The 8,658-nt window shown below is 42.5% G+C and overlaps 1 non-coding gene across 1 annotated transcript in view; it reads left to right on the forward strand.

Annotated features, from left to right (window-relative positions):
* Positions 1 to 2,790: 2,790 nt before the first annotated feature.
* Positions 2,791 to 8,658, forward strand: part of LOC112071714 (uncharacterized) — a 6,372-nt gene continuing 504 nt past the window's right edge. Inside the window, exons 1-2 of the transcript XR_011475939.1 lie at positions 2,791 to 2,954; positions 3,209 to 8,658. The exon at positions 3,209 to 8,658 is cut by the window's right edge and continues 504 nt beyond it. This is a non-coding gene — a transcript (uncharacterized protein). The remainder of the gene's footprint in view (positions 2,955 to 3,208) is intronic.

The following is an 8,658-nucleotide window of genomic DNA, read 5'->3' on the forward strand; positions in this document are numbered from 1 at the left end:
CTCCAGTGTAGATTTGTGTTTTAGATTATTTATTTTTTATTTATTTTATTTATTTTATAAGTCAGTTAAGAACAAATTCTTATTTACAATGACAGCCTACCCCGGCCAAACCCGGACGACGCTGGGCCAATTGTGCACCGCCCTATGGGACTCCCAATCATGGCCGGTTGTGATACAGCCTGGAATGGAACCAGGGTCTGTAGTGACGCCTCTAGCACTGAGATGCAGTGCCTTAGACCGCTGCGCCACTGATCTACTGAAAGGGGAAATCGTCTCCCAGTGTGTGTTGGAAAGCTGACTGAACCAGGTCTTCCTCATCTTCCACATGAGTGATTATAGCTGTATTCCCTTTATTTGTATCCTAAAGAATTCCCTAGTCCTTGCCAATGACAAGCATACCCATAACATGATGCAGCAACCACCATGCTTGAAAATATGAAGAGTGGWMCAGTGGTACTCAGTGATGTATTGGATTTGCCCCAAATATAAGGCTTTTTATTTAGTACAAAAAGTTAATTTTTTGTAGGATTACTTAGGTGCCTTATTGCAAACAGGATGCATGTTTGATCCATCCTCAGTTTTTCTCATATCACAACCATTCACTTCTATAACTGTTTAAAATCATCATTGGCCTCATGGTGAAATCCCTGAGCAGTTTCCTTCCTAGGAAGGCCTGTATCTTTGTAGTGACTGGGTGTATTGATACACCACACAAAGCCTATTTAATAACTTCACCAGGCTCAAACGCATATTCATCCTCTATTTATTTTCTACCAATCGGTGCCCTTCTTTGCGAGGCATTGAAAACCCCACTGGTCTTTGTGGTTAAATCTGTGCTTGAAAATGCACTTCTCGATTGAGGGACCTTACAAATAATTGTATTTTTTATTTAATTTAACCTTTATTTGACTGTTTGGGGTAAAGAGATGGGATAGTTATTCAAAAATCATATTATTATTTAACAAGAAATGAGTCCATGCAATTTATTATGCGATTTGTTAAGCACATGTTTACTCCTGAACTTATTTAGGTTTGCCATAACAAAGGGGTTGAATACTTATTGGCTCAAGACATTTCAGCTTAAATTGTTTTATTAATTTACATAAAAAAAAAAAAATAACACTCTACTTTGACATTATGGGGTATTGTGTGTAGATCAGTGACATAACATCTCAATATAATCCATTTTAAATTCAGGCTGTAACACATATGTAAGGAATGGGTTCAAACTTTATATATGGACTGTACAGTATGTGTGTGTGTGTGTGTGTGTGTGTGTGTGTGTGTGTGTGTGTGTGTGTGTGTGTGTGTGTGTGTGTGTTTGTGTGTGTGTGTGTGTGTGTGTGTGTGTGTTGTGTGTGTGTAGAGCATCTGTTTACATCTGTTTACAGCATCTGACTGGCTATCGCACACGTGTCACTGTGCCAACCCTCACCTGCGAACTAGTGTATGTGTGTGTGTGTGTGTGTATGTGTGTATGTTTCTGTGTGTAGCAGGTGCGTTGTTTACACTTGTTAGTTGTTTTTGGCCGGACCAACTCTTCTGCACACATGTACTCAATATGTGTTTATTTCCATTCCCCATCTCTCTCTCTCTCTAGGAGTCCTACTCTGGTGAAGAATATGATTCAGGCCTGGGCTTCGGTTCCCTAAACGCCAGCTACCAGGTTAGTGTATACACACACACACACACACACACACACCACACACACACACACACAACACAACACACACCACACACTCACACACACACACAACACACACACATCCACACCACCACACACACACACCCATACACCTTAGTTCGAGGTGAGGGTGTTGGCACATGACACGTGTGCGATAGCATCACGATCAAGGGCACTAATATCAATTTCCTCCTATAATTACTGCATTCCCTAACGACACACCTACCCTTAACACTCTCACCGTACAGACCACCACCATCCCCACACCTCCCCCAAGCAACCATACACACTTCTACTCCAGCCGACTTTGACTCAGATGATTATAGCATCAATTATTTGTCAATTAAGGTCACTGAATAAAATTAGTGCCGTGTCCTAGAAAATCAATTTCAGTGCCGACTCCTAACACTCCTGATCACACACAACACACAGCACCACAACACACACACACACACACACCAAAACACACACACACACACACACACACACACACACACACACACACACACACACACACCACACACACAACACACCACACACACCACACACACACACACACACACACAACACACACACACTCTCTCTCTCTCTCTCTCTCTCTGGCGAACCAACCATTCACATCTCTCTCTACCCCCTAACCACCCCGACCTCAAACCAACACAGCACATCTCTTCTACCCCCCTAACCCACGCCGACTCAAAACCAACCAGCACATCTTCTCTCTACCCCCCTAACCACCCCGACTTCACATTCACACACACCAACAAGCCTGCACATATGTACCATTAAACCCTTGAGCAGTGAAGTGGTAGAGTGCAGAGCCCCCTAGTGTTGTAAGGGGTTAACCTGAAAGTGTAGTCACCCTGCCTTGCTCTAGTCTTCAGCATTACTCAGTATCAGCAAGTCTCAACAGGACTCACAGTCTAAGCATCTCTATATGCCTCATAAATCTATGAGTCCTTCATACTAACAAAGTTATTTGTGGATCCATAAGTACTTGAAGTCTATTTGGATGTGTGGAGTTGTCTATTTATGAAGTACCATTGTAAACAATGGTTATTGTAATGTAAACCTGTGTTTTCTGTCTGTGTTTGTTAGGCGCCCTTGCAGAGAGCAGTCTGACTCTGCTGAACAGCCAGGCCTGGTTAACCCCTCCTCTGCGCCCAGCCTCAACATGCTACACGGATGGGTCACAATGACTTCAGCTCCACTGTGAACAGGTCAACAGCAACGGCAGCTGCAGCCCTACACTCAGCCCACAGCAGTATGGGTAAAGACACACACACTCCTCACACACACTCACACACTCTCTTTCTCTCCTCTCTAATGCGTCTCTCTCTCTCTCTCTCTCTCTCTCTTCTCCTCTCTACTACCCTCCTCTCTCTCTCTCTCTCTCTCTCTCTCTCTCTCTCTCTCTCTCTCTCTCTCTCTCTCTCTCCTCTCTCTCTCTCTCTCTCTCTCTCTCTCTCTCTCTCTCTCTCTCTCTATCTCTCACCCTCTCTAACCCGTCCCTCTGTCTCTCAGACACCAGATCCATGTGAAGGAGGAGCCCACTGAGGTTGAGGAGGACAGACGCTCCGTGTCGCTCATGGCAACTATCACTCATGGCAACATGGCATTGCCTAGCGATCGAGATGACCGAGATTTGGAGGATGAGCTTCCAACCGACGAGCTGGAGTAGGATTGGAAGAGCTTAACCAGTGGGCGGGACTTTGAGGTTTAATCCCGCCCCCTCCATTGGAGGGAAGAGAAATTATGACACATAAAAAATAAGATATAGAGTTTTTTTTTTAAGTATGATTTCTTTTAAAGCAAGAAACCAACAACAATGAGAAACTTCAAACAGGGTTAGACCTCCGTTATGTACCGATGCAAAAATAACACTCTGGAGCATTGCTTTATCCCCACACGTTTTCACCCACCTCACCCCAACCCTCCTCCCCCACCCTATGAGCAGCGTATTGCCAGAGAGACAGCTCTCAGTGGTGATATGGAGGCCCCCTCTTCTCTTCTCCTCTGTCCTCCTCTCCCTGCTGATTGTGACAGATGGTCTATCCACCCTACAGTCCTTTAGTGCTGGTAGTTTGATGTTCACACCAGTTAAATATACATACAGGTGTGTGTGAGGGAGAGTGTAGAGACACACACACACCAGATCATGTATATATATTTTGGAACAGTCACCAGGATGTGTATACTTCTCCTCCGATCCTGTCAGTCGCTTTTTATTTTCTTCTGTTAACTGAGAGAGAAGGAAAGACAGTTGTAGTTTTCTCAAAGATTACCCCACATCTGCTCACACATCAGAAACCAAGCGTACAAGCCAGTCAGTGATCCATAGGTGAGACTGAGACTGAGACTGGATGGCAGGACTCTGCAGCCCATGCCAGACAAGACTCTCTCTCCTCCTTATGCCAAACACAGAATGAAGAAATCCCCACCAAACAGATTTCAGGAAGAGGACCCTTTGTTGCATTAGTCCTTCTTCATGCATGATAGAGTGATGGGCCCAGGCCACCATGAGAGAGAGAGAGGGAGGGAGGGAGCATCCACACAGCGATATCTGAATAAAATGGTTGAGGATTATGGAATAYGAAAAATGTTACATCCAAAAAGTGGTATCTTTTTCACATCTTTTTTTATTTGATGGTTTCTTTGTTTATTTTTTAGGGTCAATATTTCCATGGTGATATAATTCTGTTTCAAAGTGTATTTTGTCGTTTTTTTTGTTTTTATTGACTCTGCTGGTTCACACCATTCTATACTAGTATTGTCAGCAAAGAAAGCGTTGTTCCAAAAATACCCAACCCACCCTCCGCTGAATACCTTGCTGTGTGTCTGGGTGTGCCTGTTTAGATGGCAGGAGATTGAGAATAGCACTTAGGATCTGGGGCCTCAGCTCCTGAGAACACTCACTCATTATCCCCACAGTTTATCAGGCATTTGTATTATTCCTTTTCAACTCATTCCTTTTGATTTTATCTTCTCGTAGTTAGTTGAGAAACATCAGCTGTGATACAAAGCAATGCTTTAAAAAATATATTATTACGGTCAGAGAATACCTCATCCCACAAAGGTTCCATCTGGAACTGTGTCCAAAATGTTAAAGAAATAAGGGGAATTCTTTCTGCGGGACACCAAAATGTGGCAACTCAGTTTCAGTTCAAAGTTCTATTGTTACTATAGTTACTGTATAGAAGCTATCTGCAATTCACTGTGTGAGTTGGACTAAAAGAATAGCACGTGAGATTACAAATCTTTTGTTTTCAGTGAGCATAAAAGCATTACCTTCTCTGCAGTGCCATACCAAATTTAAACACATTATTTTAATGTATTTTCTGCTTTTTTCCCGTTTTATTTTTGTTACAGGTAACCAAAGAAATGTGTAGAAAACCAAAAACCCTGTAGTTTATTTCCCCTTTTGAGTTTTTCCTCTAAAGAACTGGCCAGAAGACAACCAACACCTGAAATCTAAGTTATCATTGTATTATCGTAACTCCTGCGTTGAACTTGTTCATGACAGTACTGACCATTCCAAAAACCAAAGTATAAAATGCAAAATAGAATTTGGTGATGTTAAAAGCTTTTTACATACGTGTTAACTGGTGCGAATGACGACTCACGTTAGGTGTGCTGTGGTAGAAGGCCAAAAACAGTATTAACAAACAGCCTCTTGCAGTTCCTTTGATAAAGAAAGAAAGCGCTTAGGATTTAAATGTGTATCTCTCCATGCTCAGGCTACCTGTGTTTCAAACACAACCCTAAGAGAGGCTCCGCTGTGGGCAGGCCTAAGATGGGCTTTACAGTTAAAGATGGCAAATAATTATCTTACCCTCATAAGGCACTTGAACACAACATTTATATCCCTTTATGTGACACTAGAAGCCAGCAAAAAAACAAACTGTGGGCTGTTGTCAGTTGTCCATTAACCGGGATACCGGGCCAAAAAAAGACATTGTTATTGCACTGCAATAATGCATGTTTGGATTCATTTCCTCAACCAAAACAATGCTTTCATTGTGAAACTCAACACTATAAATTCAAACATCCCTTCTTGCTATGCAGCAGAATGTTATCTTCTTGACCCGGGTACCAGTTAGACTGAATAACGAACGGTTTAGCCGTGAACGGTTTAGCCGTAAACGGTTTACTTACTGTACCTTCTGTACTGCTCACCTACAGTATACTCTAGCAGACACAACAGTTTAACAAATACCAAAAAGGACAAGTGTTATAATACATAGGAACAATGATAATTGTTGACTCCTATATTGTCTTCATGCTCTCACATTGCTATAGAAACCCCTTCATATCCCCAGTCTCAGATGTGCTGTGAGGAGTTGTGATAAAGACCGTTTGAAGCTGGCTGTCATCCCAAACATCACACCAATGGACAGGGGGGGCTGTTCAGAACAGACATACCATTATGACCACTTGTGACACAGCAAAGAGGGAACAACTGACAAACGACAAAATCATACCAATGTAGAAGGAACACGCCAAGGGACATGTCAACTTATGTATTTTTTTCTAAAACAACATTCGGGGAAGTTTTGTCAAATCAACTCTTCACTTCAGACCATTTGCTTTCTTTTTTAAATAGAGGAGTCTTTGTATTAACTTCCTGTGTAAAACAGCACTGTCTCCTGTCTAAGTAGGGTTCTGATGCTTCACGTCATCAGATTGATTTATAACAAACAAAGTGGGAGAGGGACACCTTGAAACGAGAGTAAAAACCAAAAATAACACTACCTCCTTTTCAAAATGGTTCACACAATAAAAGCAAATGGGAGACTGGAGACCCTAAATATTTCAGTTTTTTTCCCCATTCTTCCTTAATAATAATAGTGAAATATACCAAAACACAGCTTACTGTTACTACACATTTTGTGGGGCTGAAAAAGCTTGTCTGGCTATCTGGACTCCAAATTCACGAGCGTGAGCGCAAAAACAAAGAGACTTTACAACAACGTTGCATCCCGTTAAAGATGACTACCTCTCCTAAAACCACAGAGAACCGGTGCGTTCTCCTAAGAGTGAAGAGTGAAGTGGTTTAAAAGGTCTACTCTCAGCTGGGTATTATTGGCTGTCTCTGTGCTTTCATTAGCATATGGCTCCGTGAACAGCCTCTTAATTGGGTGCTCTAATTGTATGCACGCATATTGATGAGCAGGCTTTGCCAGCAGCCAATGATAGTCCGGTCGTTAGCGGCGATTCAATGGGGCAGGAAGCTGATTGTCAGGAGGGAGGAGGGGCAGAATATATCAGTGCCCGCCACACGCCAGTGGGCCACACACACACTAGTGCCCGCCACACGCCAGCGGCCCGCACTTCACATTAATGCAGAAAACGGCTGTAAGATGGCAGCGATAAAAGACACACTCTCTTACAGTCTGTAGTCAGTGTTCAGTCCAAAGGGCCCTGAGTACCAGTCAGAGCTGGGAATATAATCCCTGTGACATGGAGCTTTCCCCTCATGGTGAATAGTGGCTGCTGTCACTAGGAGCYGGGCCCCTGGTGGCCCCTGTGGTTCAGACAGCTGAGGAGAGGCTCTGAGTAACTGAAGATACTATCCAAAGACAAACACAGAGCTTACTGTACACTGTACATCCTCAATCGCCACTCGCTGGGAGACGGGCAATAATAACACACGCTTACAAAGGAATTTATCATTACTACTATTATTATTGTTATGATCCAAACTCTCATGAATGAGGAACTGCTGCATTCAGTAAATATAAATGAATTATCGTGCTTTAAGGTACACCTGTAAACCACGCTGTTTTATAAAGATGTAGATTGACATTCGTTGATGGTGTTGACAGATCGTCATAGACGGTTCTGTTCCTTCTCCGGCTTTGCTGTTATGATGTATTATTGTATATTAACGCTTGGCTTAGCTCTCGAGGGCATTCTTTCCCATTATGTCTTTTTGATTTTCTGTTGTGTTCATTTTCTGCACCTGTTTAGCTATTGTAAAGCTTCCAGCTCTGATTCCTATACTGTATTGCTAATGCTGAAGTGTATGTATTTGATCATATTAAGTGCTGCAGGTATCTGGGTTTAATCGTTTTTGTTTTGTCCTTTTTTTCAGTTTTCTTCATAAAAACGTCTGGGACGATGATTTTTTAAGTGTATTATCTCTAAAAAATTAAATAATTAAAGTTAGATAAGTGGTTTAGGTAACACCTGTTTGTATATTTATCTTAGCTAGGTCTATTTTGATACTTTTGTCTCTGTACTGCATTTATGCATTTTTAAGGAAAGAAAAAGAAAAACTTACTGAAAACGATGTAAAAAGTTGACTTCATTATGTATTGATGATACCTCAGAAGGACTTTTCTCTAAGACAGGACCAAAACCTCAGAAAAAAAGAGAGAAAAATAATTGAAGAAATTATGTTGCTTTTGAAGATGTAGCAATGTTGAGGTTTGGTCCTTAAGGTGCCAATATGTGTCCTCTGATCCCTGACCCCAGTCATTCCTGGTGACCTTTAAGCCTCACAGCTGTCAATCACTCCACAGGGCAACTGGGCGTGGCCCTGAGTCACACACCTGGTGACGTTTGTCCAATCAGAATCTTTGTTTTCTTGTATTCCCAAACACACCGACACACACACAAACACACACACACATTCTAATGGCTTTCAGAAATGCAGTTCATCTTCAGTCATGCACTGAAGGTTTTGTGAGTGGCCGTGGCACATCAGCTAACAGACTACCACAACCGTAACCAAACCAAGCCTAGGCATTGCTCTAGAGCAACACCAAGGTGAATGTCCTGTATTAGCAACGTAATATACCACACGCTACTTCCCATACCTCGAACCATTCTACGCTATCCCCATCACTATCATCTCTCAGACGAGCACTCTTCCTATTGGATCATTAGTGACTCCGGGGTCCTACTTGGGCCCGCCCCCGCTCTATGATTGGACAGCTCTGAGGTGTCATGTCGAGGAGAAGAGGTCTTAA

Source organism: Salvelinus sp. IW2-2015, unplaced genomic scaffold, assembly GCF_002910315.2.
Source record: "Salvelinus sp. IW2-2015 unplaced genomic scaffold, ASM291031v2 Un_scaffold1694, whole genome shotgun sequence".
NCBI classification, from domain to species: domain Eukaryota; kingdom Metazoa; phylum Chordata; class Actinopteri; order Salmoniformes; family Salmonidae; genus Salvelinus; species Salvelinus sp. IW2-2015.